Source organism: Cavia porcellus, unplaced genomic scaffold, assembly GCF_034190915.1.
Source record: "Cavia porcellus strain 051 isolate PalLab524CR breed Dunkin Hartley unplaced genomic scaffold, mCavPor4.1 scaffold_24, whole genome shotgun sequence".
Lineage (NCBI taxonomy): Eukaryota > Metazoa > Chordata > Mammalia > Rodentia > Caviidae > Cavia > Cavia porcellus.
This window is the reverse complement of record NW_026947507.1, coordinates 15,121,922-15,137,345: the sequence shown is the minus strand read 5'-3', so window position 1 is coordinate 15,137,345 and position 15,424 is coordinate 15,121,922. Positions and strand designations below refer to the sequence as shown.

The 15,424-nt window shown below is 41.0% G+C and overlaps 1 protein-coding gene and 1 long non-coding RNA gene across 20 annotated transcripts in view; one reads left to right on the top strand and one right to left on the bottom strand.

Moving 5' to 3' along the window:
* LOC111756601 (uncharacterized) overlaps positions 1-11,958 on the bottom strand; it is a 148,130-nt gene extending 136,172 nt beyond the window's left edge. The window contains exon 1 of one of the 2 annotated variants that reach the window (XR_010042580.1): positions 11,695-11,958. This is a non-coding gene — a long non-coding RNA (uncharacterized LOC111756601). Of the gene's footprint in view, positions 1-11,355; positions 11,493-11,694 lie in introns of those variants that run through there. The other variant, XR_002791025.2, reaches the window with a different exon arrangement.
* Positions 1-15,424, top strand: part of Tenm3 (teneurin transmembrane protein 3) — a 2,467,413-nt gene that overhangs the window by 1,852,780 nt on the left and 599,209 nt on the right. The window contains exon 1 of one of the 18 annotated variants that reach the window (XM_063234702.1): positions 11,345-11,469. The exons of 16 other annotated variants lie outside the window; for them this stretch is intronic. The gene's annotated coding sequence lies outside the window, so the exon portion shown is untranslated. Of the gene's footprint in view, positions 1-11,344; positions 11,470-11,938; positions 12,114-15,424 lie in introns of those variants that run through there. One more of the 18 variants, XM_063234700.1, reaches the window with a different exon arrangement.

Sequence of the window (15,424 nt, the reverse complement as noted above, 5' to 3'; positions counted from 1 at the left end):
TTAATTTCCTTGTGCTTTAAAGAAGATTACCAAATTGTACAAGCTAACAGATATTGGTGCAGTTTTAGTCTTCCTGGAAAATTTTTATCAGAATGAGAAATGTTTATCATATCCAAACTATACCAGTCTTTATAACACTGATTTCTCTGTATCCTACACAGATTAATCTTAAAAAGAGAAACATCATTCTGGAGCTGAAATCATCTATAAGTGTAGCCTTATCATTTAAAAGTATGTGCTGAGCGTAGCTATAATTTTAGAGCAACAAAAGAATTACAAATTATATTGGAGGCAATTTTGTTATAAATCTGTGTACCACATAATAGATGATCTTGATGTGGTATAGTAGGGTCTAAAGTTTTGTCATGTTTGATTTTTTAAAAATTCTGTTATTCTCAAAAATAGACTCAAACAACAAAAACTTTTTTGGGGGAATTCTCATAAGAGGTATGTATATGTGTGCACATTTAAGAGGTATTACTCTTTCACTAAACTCTAATTTGTATTTCTATGTATGAATTCATATATCTGATAACTAGCATATAGAACAGTATCTGAACCTCTTGGAAATATGTGCTAAGAGTTTGAGCCCTGGAATCAAAATCATTACTCTAGCTCTTCTACTCATGTTGGAGAAATTTCTCACATTTCTATGTTCTATATTTTATGATGTGGGAAATAACGGTAGTTTGAAGTTGTGAGGATTGACATAACAGAATGCACGCTATGTGCAGGGCATAGTGCCTGCAAGAACTCATTCAGTCCAGGTAGGTCAGGAGGAGGAAGCATAGGATAAAGATCAGGTACACTAGTAGTAATTACAGTAGTCAAGACAACCTAGGCTTACTTAAATACTTTCCTCATTATTCATATTGAAGAATTTAAATCTACAATGTAAGGGAAAATAGAATTACATCCTTAAATATAATTGTATAATACTTCCTATCACTGGGAGTGTTCCTCGGTGGTAGGATACACAAGCTCCTTGGCTCAGCTCTCAGTACCACACTATTCAGAGACAAGCAATTGCAAAAGAATGCAAAAGTAATGATGATATTTCAGCAATACTTACTCTGGAGAAGCATCCTAGAAATATCATAAAATGATGACCTGTAAATATCTATCTTCCAGATAAAGCTCTTTGTTTTTAATGTATTTATTCTGGATTTCTAGTAAACGTTAATACATGTTGAACTATTTCCTGTTCTATTTCACACAAATACATTCTCAACTGATAATATAGAGAACTAATATATATTTGAAGGTTCATTTCAAAATCTGTATAATTTTAAAATGATGTATGTAATACAGAACAAAATAGCAAAAATGTGTATACAGTGATCCAACTATTATTAAATATATAAAAAATTCTATATCAGTTTATAACTTATTGATTATGCTACTCTTAGAAGAATGATTCAAGATCTGATTTTGAAGTGTCACAAAGATTTCAGCTGGAATTTCCTCAGGTTAATATTTTCATCCTCTTCATTAAGTCTTGGCTCCTTCCTTAAGTGGAATTGTGTCACTTTTGAAAGTAATTCAACTAGACTAATTTGCAACAATTTCCTTTAATAGGAAAAATGCTAAAATCTGAAATATCTATTTTACTTTATGCAAAATATTTAGCCCAGGGCAATACTTCTCAAAATTTCCTGTGTATAGGAATGTTTTGGAAAACTTGTTTAAAATGCTAAAATATTGCTTTTGTTCCTAGAGATTCTGATTCCCTGTAGCTGAGGTGGGCCCAAGAATATGTATTTAATACACACACGCGCGCGCGCGCGCGCGCGCACACACACACACACACACACACACACACACACACACACACATCGCCATGATTCTGAGAGAGGTGGTCTAAAGGTTACCATTTAAAAAACCAACCTGGTTTTTAACAGCCTATTTGTTATCAAGATTATCTTCATATTTGAACAAGGAATCTCTTTATTATCAAAATCTTTTTCAAAATGTGTACAGGTTGATTGCTAATAAGTTAAAAAATAACTATTACCTGGAAAACAGCCTGATTTAAACTTTGTCTCCAAGTAATACTGCACACTCTTAAGGCAAGATTTCAGTAGTCTCTGATCAATGTAAACTGAGAGAGGAAAGATAAAAGTTCAAGTCTATTATATCAGGACTCTAACCTAGAAATCTCTCGTGTACTCCTGCTTCCCTTCAGCATCCTCTTAGTCATCTTCAGTGTATACTTGTTCTCCCTTCTCTTTTCCCTAACTCAGATGTTCTCTCTGCCAGAATTCTCCCACTTTATACCCTTTTAGCACATAATCTTCTCATGGCCTACTTTCTTTTCCCCTTCCTAGATATCTTATACAAGGATAAAAGAGAGGGAAATGGTCCTGGTCTTTCATAGATTTCATGGATTAAAAGTGCTGGATTTGGAGGCTATGGCTAGGGAAAAAGTGTTAAGTAAACACAGACAGGTATTTGGGTGCTTTCTCTGCCCAGGGCAGTCTTTTTTTCTCCTATTTCTTCTAGAAATGTCTGACTTCTTATATTTTTCCCCTAAACCAAACAAAACCCGAAGCTATATTCTCACCAGAGAAAATAAAAATCAAACCATATTACAGGAGATTGCTTTGTTCCTGAGTCTTTAGCCATTTCATGGCCTTCATCTACAATTCTTATCTATATACAATTTATCACACCATAGAGCAAATTAGGGTTTGCTGTCTTAACAAACTGAAAATAGACCAAAATACCTTTACCTAAAATATCATTATAGATACCTTTCCCTGCCCGATTTGAGCAGACTTTTCTAAAAGGAATGTTGCTGGTGTCTTGTTTAGACAAATAATTCCGTGACCTGTGAAGACGGTGGTTTAGCCTTCAAGACACTAATTCTGGTGACTGAAATCTGAATATATGGATGATCCAAATTTAGTCTGTTAGAAAAATCAGTTATGAATCAAACATAGGTTTGGAGTGACAATAAAGAAAATATCAAAATCTTGTATTAAAAATTTTTAATTCTTGAGGAAGTTGTTAGTGCCATTATGTCCATTTCAAATAGGTATATTGGCCAATGATATACTTTGAGACAATATTTTGTATAAGTCTGAATTATATCATAAGTGTGCCGGTGAGATCACCAGTAATATTGATGACACAAACATTTTTTCTTCCTAGCATCTTCAGATAAAACTATGACTTCTAAAACCAGCTACATGTATCCATATGTAGGCAAAATGTGAAGTCTCTGCTTATATACCTTCAGTTGGTATTTCAGACAAGAAGTTTTGTGAGAACCCTAAATGATCTGTTAATGATTTGGGATTTTAAACAGTTCACTCTGAAAGCTGGTTCATATAATCAAATTTGACGTGAAAATAGTGCTGTCATTAAATACAAGGAAATACCACAGTTTAATGGTTAATCACATTAAATTTAAGATAATTTCTTTGTCAGGAAGATATATTTTGGAAGCATGAATTTGAACTTTACTACTGAACAGACCATATATCTACATAGAATTGTAGTTTTGGAACATTTCAATAATAAGTAGTAGTTACGGGAAAGTGGGATGGGGAAAAAGTCTATTTTATTTCAGTGCTTTAGAGAATGTACATATCTAGTTAAAATATCAGTGATAACCAGTAACCATGCCATGATTTATTTTTGGTAACATCGGTATCTTTCTTTCAAGGGAAAATTTTTTGTTCCTCTACCTGTCTCACGGTTTTCTAGGATTATTCCTAGCCACTGATGTGAAGCATGTTAATGACATTCTTTTTTTCAAGCAGTTCTGATTGTCCTACACATTTTTGTGGGTAGAGGTTGTCTGGGAGATGTCAGGATCCACTGGGATTAAGCTCGATTTCTTAATGGTCAGTTTACACAATAAATTATGAAAGTGCTGAACAGAAAATTTACATATTCAAGGTAAATTGTTAACATTATGGTGATTAATGTATATTATAAGGATATCAACACAAGCCTAATAGATCACCCATACCGATAAGGGAGTTTTAGTACTTCTCAGTAATTCCTTTTACTTGACAGGAATGTACTGTTTGCTTACTCTAACCTACCATGATACCTTGAACAAAACAACTGATGTCATTCAATAGAGTTAGGATCCATTGAAAAGAAGTCCATTATAAGAGCTTACACGATCTGCAATGCAAATGAGAACTATTTAAACGTAAGACGGAAAGGAAAAAAAAAAGAATAAACTAATCTTTGCCACTAAGATTTCTTAAATATTCTTCAAAGTATTATCAACCGAAAGTATCATCTTTTGCAGTGGAATAGGTCTTTGTCATTCCACTGTAAAAGTTCAAACTTCTCTAAAGCAAAGAAAGGTCTTCTAGTAAGTATCCACCCCCATCCTACGCTGTGTTAAACTTTGTCCAATTGTTCAGCTACTTCTTATGCTTCTCCAATTTTACTGGATATGATGTTTTTATTGGGGTTCATGGAAGCATAGATAATGACATCAGCAAGCTTTGTAATTTCTTATTGCCAGTTTTCTACACAACTTACACTTTTGTCACTAAAACTGCACCAAATTGCTCCAACAATTAATCTGAAAGCTCAGGAACAGGGGAACTTTTAAATGGACCCCTTCTTGGGATTTTGTGTTAAAAACAGAAAAGTTCCCATGAGTGAAGGAAGATAAGTTAGCTTTTCCAGCTCCTGTCTCTCCCCAAGTCTCACTTTTCGCTGCCACCCCCCAAAAGGAATGAATTACATTTCTCTTCTTGTCCTTTAAATGAATAGCATAGTTTGGGTGAAATTATCGGGCAATTGCATGCCTTTTATGCAGATAATGCTATTTGATGAAAGCGGTGTTTTGATCTGCTGAGGATAATACAGATCCAGGGTTGGATTCATTGGTGAGAGTAAAGCTGTCTTCTGTGATAACTTCATCTCAGCATGAGGTCAGACGGGGAAAACTGGGATGGGGGATTAAAAAATGACACAGTCGGAGCAGTATTCAGTTCCCTGCTGTGCTCCTGGCTGCACACTATAGCTTATGTTTCTGATCTGTTATGGTATTGTCTGCCTTTCTCTCTTGGAGCAGAAAGAGATTGCTTAAAACTTTTCTTTTTTCAGCTAGAGGGATTAGTTCTATGCAGCTTTTTTAATTAAAGAAACTGTATCTTTTCAAGGCAATTTAAAGCTGCAAGGAAAGGACCATCAACACCCATAACTTAGTACTATTATCTGTAACAAAATGTAAGCTCTAAATTTAATATTCAGAAATAGGGGAAAGGAGGTATAGAATTCTGTTTTATTTTTATCTCTAATGAAAAATGGTAAATAAATTATTTTTGTATAAGTCCCGAATGTTTCTGTAAGTGGTAACTTCCAGCCGCTTAGCTTTTTAGCTTAGCAGAGCTTGCTTAATTAAATCTTCATGATGATAGTGGAAGTGCACTTGAAAATAGTGTAAGAAGAAATAGACTTGACTATATATCCTTTTCTTTACCTAGAGATCATTTTTAAACATTTCCATTCTATTGAAAGTGATAACAGTAGAAAATGTCTGCTTAATATGGGCAATTTGCATTTAAACAGTGCAAAGTACAACATTATGGTACTTTATCACAGCAAACCTTTGCATTTGTGATAAGCAGTCATCGACTTTATTAATCTGAGGGGAGCATGGATTGAATCTATCCAAAGTGATGATGAATTTGTCAGGACGTATATATTTGAGTTGAATTTATAGCTCAATTTAACCCAGGTTAATGTCAAAAATCCTCAAATGTTTCAAATAAGGCCCATATGGTTATCACTTTACAAAGCATACAGGCTCTGTGCTTCGGTTGGAACATACACATTTCCAACTAAATTCCATGCCAGATCAATTAGAAACAGTCCTCCTGAGCAGACAGGAACAAACAGAGATTGTTTTCCCAATACTAGCTGAACCCTTGTCTTAAAGAAATGAAAAGCAGTCATCTTAAGTTATATACTTCTTGCCCTTAAAAATACAGAGGCAATTTGTAAGGCAATAAAGATTTTATAATAATGCCAAATCTAATGTAAACATTTAAGAGTATCTACACTTGTTAGATGCTTGCTGTACCTTTTTGCAGTTATCTGTAAATAATGCATCTTACTAGAAAAGAAAACAAAATTTACTCTCTTTGCCTCTTTCCTGTTCTGATTGTCTTTGTTTCTGTGAAAAGTCAACTAAGTTCAAAAGTGGGCTCCTATAATGATCGGATTCTAAAAACAACATCTTATCTTAAAAACTGATGATTGGAGATGTAGAAAAGCATATTTGATAAATATATTCTCCAGGTAAATTTTGTTTATGATATATTCTACTTAAAAAGTAAAAATGACAAAATCAGTAAAATATTTTATTCACGTATTCATTCATCAAACAAACATTTTTGTGTATAGTCCATAGGCCAGCCCTTGTATAAAGGCCTGTGGTTTCAAAGAAAAATAAGATGAAGTCTATGTACTGCAGGAGCTCTCAACTATCAGTAAGCACCTACAAAAACACAGTTATCCTTCATTACACACAGAAAACACAACGGCACACCTAAAGAGAGATTACTAATAAACGCTTTAAAACCTGGTTGTTTTGGGGGCCCAGGGCACAGGGTATTATAGGTCAAGGGGTCAGCAACTAGAGGATAAGTAGTTGAGCATATCTGGGAAATGAGAAGATATTCAAATTGTCTGGTACTAAATTATATTCATATGGTGTCCATATTTAAATCATATTTACAAGTTAATTTAGTATAGGGTTAGGGTTATAATTAAGTTAGGGTTAGGGTTATAAGCTAAACTTTGAAATATCTAAATGATGTTTTATAGACAAAATTGTCTTTCTATATTACTAATGTACCATAAACTTTGCAAGCAACTAGTGTCTACTTAAAATATTACATAGATATTACTATCAAGTCATTTATAAAAACTGATAGCTTTTACAAGCACTCTCTGATAACCATTAATTACAAAGGTTCCAAATTTCGGTATGGAATCACGTGGCAAATTTCAAATATGTACATGGAGCTCAGCCAAATTTGAAAGTACCACACATTAAAAGATGTCTCTGCTCAAAATTCTTCACAGAACTTGGGGTCTTTTAGGATGTTCTAGCAATACCACATCAGCAGTTGAGCTGTGCTCCACAGCTTCATTTGCACTAAAGGTCAGAGCCACATGCAAGCTTGGTTTATGCACTGGAACACAAACTAATGTACTGGAAAAACTTGGCCCCATTTAAAGGTTGATTTGTCTGATCACCAGTCCACTCCATGACTCCAAAATGGATGTGCATTGAGAGAGGACTGACTATCTTGCTTTAATTAAGGTAATGAAAACATATTTTCCACTACAAATAGTCATTTAATTTTATGACTTAGTGATCAAATTCTAATTTTTGTTTTACAGTTTCCCTCAATCTAACTGCCAAGGGAAACAAGTTATTTTCATGACTGAAAAACAAAAACCTGATAATAATTTCATGGTTACTTTGGAGAGTGTGAAATCTAAGTTCTAGTGCGGTAAATTGTTCCAGATTAATTGTTTGCTATATGGAAAGTGATTTGTTTAACAGGAACACTTTGCCTAGAATCCAAGTTCTTCTCAGCAACTACTAGCTTTTAGCCTGTTTCAAGTGGTCCATTTATCTATTTGCTGCTCTTAGTTGAAATATAACCTCCTTTTGACATATTTGGATTATTGGCTTCCCTGATTTTTCCAAGGATTGAGCAGGTAGGTCTAGATGCCTGAGCTTTGGTTCTCCTTGTCATTTCCTCCAGTTGCTCATGAGTGTCTAGAGTCCTCTGAATGGTGAGCCCAGACTTCTGCCCACTCATGCCTGTTAGCTACAGCAGATGCAATAAGGCCGAAGGATACCTGTGAAGTGCAGTGATGTACAGCTATCTCCCTGGACAGCCTGCTACCTGCCTGACCCCGCGTTCCCCTTCTGCATACCTGAAAATCTCCCACATCAAAGGAGGATGTGGTCTGGAGACAGTCTGCTCTCCAAAGGAAGGAGGATAAAACAGCTGCCACCCAGCCTTTCCAGCTTTAAGCTAGATCTTTAAGTCGAGAGAGTAAAGGAAGAGCCCTCCAAAACAAGTCTCCTAAGGAGGCTGACTAAAATGAGGAACAGTCACCTTCAAGTGAGGGACAGTTCTTGGCTGAGGTTTGGGCCTGTACCAGCAGTGGAACATGAGCCTGGCCTTTTCCCACCCCATCCTAGGGCACAGGCACATCCTTCCCAAAAAGGATGCCCAAAGCTTGCCCGAGGTTTAGCCCTTCATCTTCCCCCAAAGGCTAACTAAGGCCGAAGGCATCATTTCTAGAGATATGGACCCAAGCTGTGCTGGCAGCTCTGCCACATTCTCTTTTCAGAGAGCTGTAGGTTCCTATGATGAGGGGCCCAAGGGACAGTGATGCTGCCAGCTCGGCCCCATTAGCCCAGTGCACCACTAGCTGCTGGCTGCGTGAACATCTCAAAGTCACCAGCTGATTGCCAAGCAGCCAGAGGTCTGCAAAACAGATAGCAATGTCTGGCATTTCTTCTACTTTAGTTTTTATTGCTGCAAAGTGTAAGGTGTGAGCTACCCGCCCTTCTCTGACAACAGTTCAGTGAGGAAAAGTGGCTCATGACCATGAGTGACCACTTAGCGAGCTGCCTGTCTGTTTTCCACGGATGCATTTAGAGGAGGAAGCCAGTAGCATTTTGGCAATGTGTATCAGTTTTTCCTAACACTCTCAAATGACTGGGCTTTCTCTCTCCTCCCTCCCCAAATTTAACACACTTACATACACTGCCCAAATTACTACAGGCTGTGCCTTGGGGGCACAGGAGGATGTTGATGGGGACAGCCATGCTCTTTTTCTATCATCACTTTGGGCATTGAATGCTCAGGGCTACAGTAATGAGTTCTATACTAAATGCAATATACATATACATGCATATATATATATATATATATATATATATATATATATATATTTACTTTGAATGTTCAGCACCACAAACTTAAAAACTTTGAAAGTCATATAACTGGGAAGTAGACTAGAGACAGGGTCAAAGATTTATTACCTTTTCTAAATTTTATGAGTTCTATTGTTCCTTTCCTTCATTACTAGTGTTAGCAATAATGAGAGTTCTAGGAAAAAAAGACTACCCCCCTCCCCCATTTCCCTAATGCAGTTCTCTGTTCAGGCTTCTCTAGGAATGGAAAAGAGTTTCTTTTCTCTTTATTATGTTTTCCTAGATAGCAAGGTACAAAAGAGCAAGGGGGAATCTCACTTGGACAGTTATAAAAATTTTTAAACACTTAAAATGTTCTTGTGGAATCTGAGCCACAGACTTATGAAACACCTTCGGTTTTCTTAGGATTATTTCAGGTGTGTGAATTTTGAACGGTTTGCATGATCATCATTTAATATCTGGGGCATATTTTTCATTGTTGACCAATTTCTCAAGATAATGAGAATGGCTAGAATGAGAGATATTCCTCTAACCTCACCCCACCCTCCTTTTTTTCCCCCAAGTACGAAATTCACTGTGGCAGGAAAGAGACCCAAACAAGCCAGGGCAACTCTTGATTGTTCCCAGAAAGATGCATGTGTGCTGCGTCACTGGCGCCCCAGGAGCCGGGTGGGGTTCGCTTATTACTGAGACTTCCTGACACATTTCGGCACGCTGGGTCACTTAGCAACTTGGGGAACTCAGATTGTGGGTCCAGGCAAGCTAATTCAAGTTCACAAATGAGATCCACCCCAAACTTTGTAGAGACTCGATCATAAAGATGCAGGCTTTGCTAGCAGGCGTTGCCTTTTGCTCTTGCAAGTGCTAGATTCGCTTTTGCCCTGCATGCAGATACAAGTGGAAATGTAAATTTCTTTCTTTATGGCCCAGTAGGTACAGGTCGGTATCCCGTCCTGGAGTTGCCAGAGGAAGGTACAGTGCCCGCGCTCAGAGCTCATCAGTCCCTGTGCCAAACTGTCGCGACAGGTTGGCGGCGCGGGGCAGACCCAGGCACTGACTCGCAGCTATCAACCGCCCGGTGGCAGGTCCCCGGAGAGGGCCGGGAAACGCTGGGGCGCCCAGCGAAGCACCCGGCGCGCCCCTCCTTCGCAGGTGCGCGCTCCACGCAGGACTCTGCACTGTAAAAGGCGCCACAAGCTGGCAGGGGTGGAGGAGCCTGAGAGCCAGGAAGGTCGCGGGTGTCAGGTTCCAAAACTCAGAACTGGGAGAACACAGGGATGATTTAGGAAGCCCCGATGGCGGGCTTTTCGGCACTCCAGGAGCCCGGGGAGGGGAACTGGGGATCAGCGAGCTAGAGTTCTGGTGGAAACTTCAGCGAGTAGCAAGTGGCAGTGTGTCGCAAAAAGCAGTAAACTTTTTTTCCCTTCCCATAACAAACTTGAGACAGGGGCAGTGTTGGGCTGCTAATCTGCCAAGAGAAAAGGGAGGGGAGGAGAGAGAGGAGAGACAGAGAGTGCATGAATGTGTATGAATACAGATGGGGTCCGGAGGGTTTAGCGGACCCCAGAGTGCACCCAGGCCAGGTCAAGCTCGTAGGAGGTCCGGCCGCTTGAACCCCACCCCGGGGGCAGACACTTGTTCTGCCGCGTAGAGCTGCGGCTCGGGAGGAAGTCTGCGTGTTTAGTGCAGCCCTCTCCCGTCCGAAGGTCATTTGCGCTTTTCAGTTTAGTAAGAGAAGACACTCAGGAAGGGAAGGCACAGGTCATTTTCAAAGGCTCGCTGAAGGACGGGCCGCCCGTCGGGGGTGGCAACCCTTAATTACTCCCTTCAGTCTCAGAATCCATCTTCCCGGCAGTGTCTCGCACTCCCACCTCCTCGCGTGACTCAGCTGACCTGAAATGCCCACCCTATGGAAGATCAAGAAAAGTAGTTTTCTAAGAAGGTTAGAGGTTTGATTACCCAAGAAGTGTTTCCACTTAAGTCCAAAGCAATTACCCGTCCTCTCCCCCAGGTCCTCTTCCCGGTCACCCGGAGAAGAGAAGGACAGGTCCCCGCGCACGTACCCCCGGACTTTGTTGGTGCGTGTGAATTTCAAATGGCGCAGTAAGTTCATTAGTGTTTGCAATCAGCGGCGGGCAGACCCCTCATCAGAGCCTAAAGCCGGCAAGAGCCATTCATCAGCCTGAAGTGTTATTCATGGATGACCCCTAAATCACGGCGAGAGTAGTAGGCGCACTGATTGGTCACAGCACGGGAGCCCGGTGCTTTCCCGGACCCGCCGCTGCCAGGGGGCGGGAGGAGGGAGAGAGGGGCGGCGAACGTGGTTCAGTCCGGCAAATCCCATTTGACAGAAAAAGGCAGGAAACGGGGAATCTGTTTTTTTGAATAAAGAAGAAGAAATAAAGTACCTGTCATCTTGACAAGTGGCAGAGCGGAGGAGTCTAGGATTATAAATGATCACGGCCCGGTCCAGCTCGCCCCGTGATTGGGCTCTCCCGCGATCGGCACGGGGGAAGCGCATGGTAGGCTCCTCTCCTCTTCCCCCCTCTTCTCTCTGTCTCTCTCTCTCTCTCTTCCACACACACACACACAAACACACACACACTCTCTCACTTTCTGTCACACACACAGGAACACAGGGACACGTGTACGCGCCTGGTCTCGGTCACACTCGCCCAGAGTCCCCCTTCACACCCTCGCGGTCCTGGATGCTGCGCCCTGGCACGGCGCCCAGCTGGCCTCCTCACCTTTCCTCCTCCTCCTTCCCCCTCGCCTCCTCCTCCTCCATCCTCCATCCTCCCGCTACCGGCCCGGGCCCCGAAAAGTCCGGGCAGGCGTCGCCAGCCGCGGAGGAGGCAGGAGGGGGCCGGCGGGAAGGGAGAGGGGGAGCGCGGGGGAGAAAAAGAAAGTGAACTCATTGGCGCTCGGCGCGCTTCCCTCCCCTCGCCGCGTCCCCGGCCGCCGGGCCGGCGGTGGGCTGGGAAGGAAGTTGTAACACTTGCTGTTCTCCCCTCCCCGCCCCCTCTCCCGCTCCCGCTCCTGCACCCCGGACCCCTCCCCCGCGCCCGGCTCCCTTGAATTTGGCCCGGCGCGGTGCGTGCGCGCTGCTCGGGGGACGCGGCGGCTGCGGCCGGTGGCGAGCGGCGTGGCGGGCGAGCCGAGCGCGGTAAGTGCGGCGCCGCCGCCGGCGCGCCCTGCTTCCTTCTGGGGTCCTAGTGCCCGGGCCGCGGCGCCGGGAGCGGGCGGGCGGGCGGGCGGGCGCGAGCGAGCCGGGACGCGCGTTTCTCCGTGCCGCTGGCGGGCGGCCGCAAGTTGCCCGGCACCGTGGGCGGAGGAGCACCTTCTCCTCCTCCTCCTCCTCCTCCTCCTCCTCCTCTGGGCCCCTCGGTCCCGGCCTCCCGGTCCCGCCCCTCCCTCCAGCGCGACACCTCCGGTGCGAGCTCAGGTGGGAACTGCACCCGCGCCTGGCACCTGGGCGCGGGACGCAGCGCCCCTGCTCCGGGGGCCTCCGGACTCCGGGGTTCCTCCGCAAACAGTCCCGACCGAGGCTGAGCGCGCTGGGGGCGGGGAGTCCAGTCGTCTTGCCCTCTTTGGGGCGATACCCAGTTTGGTGGCGGCAGCGCCGCGTGCTCCGCGAAGGTGTCTGACGGGATCCCGTGCGGCTTCCAGCGAGCGGGAAGCCCTGGGATGTCACCACTTTCTCGGGAAGTGCAGAGAAGGCTTTCCCGACTGCCAGGCAGCCAAGTTGGAAAGAGGAGTGGAGGAAGAAGTAGGAGCTGGGGGTGCTGTGAGGAGTGGAGGTTCAAGACTGAAACTTGATCTGGAAAACTCTTGAGTGAGACTGGAAACAAAACCAGAAATACCCTGAAGTGGGCATTTAAGAGAAATTTATGAATCTTCAACTCAACCCGAGTTCTATCATGCTTTACAGTCGGTGAGAAGGGGCTTCCGATTATTTAAAGGTCGAGGTGGATTCTGTCAGATCTTTGCTGAGCATCTTATTATGCAGTTCAGATTCCATTCTTACTGCCTCACTTTAAAGATAGTTGTAATGGGAAAGTATTATTAGTTTTTATTGTGGAAAAAGGGTCAGGGAATGATGCTACAGTGCATACAGCAAATACATTTGTTTTCTAAAGTCATTATAATTCCAAGCTAGAGAAAACTTCACAGGTACTTTTGAGTGAGTGCAATGGAAATGAAAGGGTCGAGAAGGTCTTAGTACTTTTTAAAGGGAACCAGGCAGCTGGGATGTCCAAGAACAGGACTCTCTTCATAATACTCTCTATTTCTTATCTTTTGACAGTGTATTTGTCAAACATTTGTAGGCTCTGGCAGAATCCACTGGGTGGTCTTTTCACGAGAAACAGAAATATGTTTAGACATTACCTTTCCCTTCTGTTGCCAAGTGGGTAAAAAAAAAAGGCAAGACGGGCATTTTTGGAAAGCTTGCAAGAGTACCCCTCCATGGGTATTACTGCTGAACAGAACTGATTTGTTTCTCTTACTGTTTAAAATGTGATGCATAGCCTCTTATGCTTATTTGGGAGAAGTATTTGTAGTCTTTTTAGTGTATCAGGAACCCTAGAAACAAAACAGAATTTACAATTAAGGAATAGCATGAAGAAACAATTTAGAACTAGGAACAGAATTTAGAATTAGAGGTGGCCACATAATTATAATTTATTACAGATTGAATATTTATTAAACTACAAGGTTTTATAAATACATCGATATTCTTGTGCATTCCTTTCTAACCTTTTAATTGTCTAAAACTTACAGCTTGTGTTTCTTAATGTGTGAAATTCTCATATATGCCTTGAAAGTTTCGATTTGTGATTCTAAATGCAGAGCAAATATTTAATACTTGATCTAAGAGTGAGAGGTTAGTTCAGTAATAAGACTTGCTAATCCCACTTTTAAATGTCATGGCATTCACAAATTATTCTTAAATTCTTCAAAGATGGGGGTTTATAATGGGTTTAGTTATCCTTTTGTGCATTTCAGGATTGTGTGGACCTCTCTTCCGGTTGCAATTTCTTTAATAATCTTGTCTTTTTCTTGCATGAATTTTCATATTTCTCTTACTCAAAAGTACTGTGTTTTTCTGGTAGTAAATTTATTTTATTTTGCATAACTTAAAAAGAAATACTAGAAAAGGTAGTTCCTTCAAATATGACAATATATATCTTCCATATGCTGCACAATATTTATGAAAAATGTAGTTTTACAAGAACTATGTCAATGTATGTGTATTTGGAAACTGAGTATACTGTGTCAATCCCATTAGGGTTAGCAACTTATAGTATAGACTCTAGTGCTTTGTTATTTGAAATAAAGCAGATATATTTATAGTAGAATTGTGGCTATTTTTCCAAATTGTGTGACTGTTTACTTTCTAGGAAGAAATGTTTTAGGTGAATTATAGAGGTTTACTATCATCTGGTAGGCATGTCATCAGGCTTTTAGTTAGAAAAAAGAACCTGCTTTATTAGGGTGAAGACAAAGAACGATAAGGATGTTTGTCTTTGAACAGAATAAAGCCTCTAAATTGAGTGAAAAGTTTTAAATTTATTCAGAAAGTAAAACTAGCTGAACAATAATGATCCAGTTAGTAAGTTCAAGCTAATGTTTCTTAGCTTGGCTTCTGAGAGCTAAGAGTAATTACTCTCTTTGTAAAGAGTCAAGCAAATAAGAAACCAGGGGAAAGTGTAGGGGTATCATTGTGAGTAGAATGACACGTCAGAAACATTGAGTCATCCTTGGGCTAAATGTATTAAAAAAATATGCTTTTGCAACATCTGTGAAAGTATGCTTGCAAATGCTGAAGTTCATCCTACCTACAGTGATACTAGGAAATAAGTTCTTAAGCAAGATCATAGTCTGATGTAAAAGTGCCATCAAGCCAACTTTATTCATTTAATATTGATTATTAAAAGATACATGTACCTAATTTTTATTAAACTTTATTCTTGAAATATTTTATTTCTGGTCAACAGCAAAATGTTACCCAGGTATTGGTCTGTGAGTCAGTGCATTAAGCAGTTCACAAATTGTCTTTCCTTTTCTGGAAGCTCTGATGTGGAAACCTGTTAAACATGTTGAGTTACATGTAATTTATCAATTCATTGTTTTATTTACTAGTCAGATGTCCATTTGACTTTGAGGACATACCATCTTTACCTCTGCTGAGAGTATGAACAAAGAATAGGATGATTTACTACCAAACTTTTACTCTGATCTGTGGGCAGTTATACATTGCTTTGGATTTTCAGCTGAAGTCCGCATTCATATTCGTCTTGTAAAGTGGAATGGTAGTCTGAAGAAGAACTTAACATATACATTCAGAATGAAGAAGTGTATAGAAAAAGTAGTACAATAGTGCGTGTCATTTAAAAAGTTTCAACAACTAAGTTTCAAAGATTATTTCATGTAACCTTCTTTTATAACACACTGAAAACCTAATCTTGGAGATAC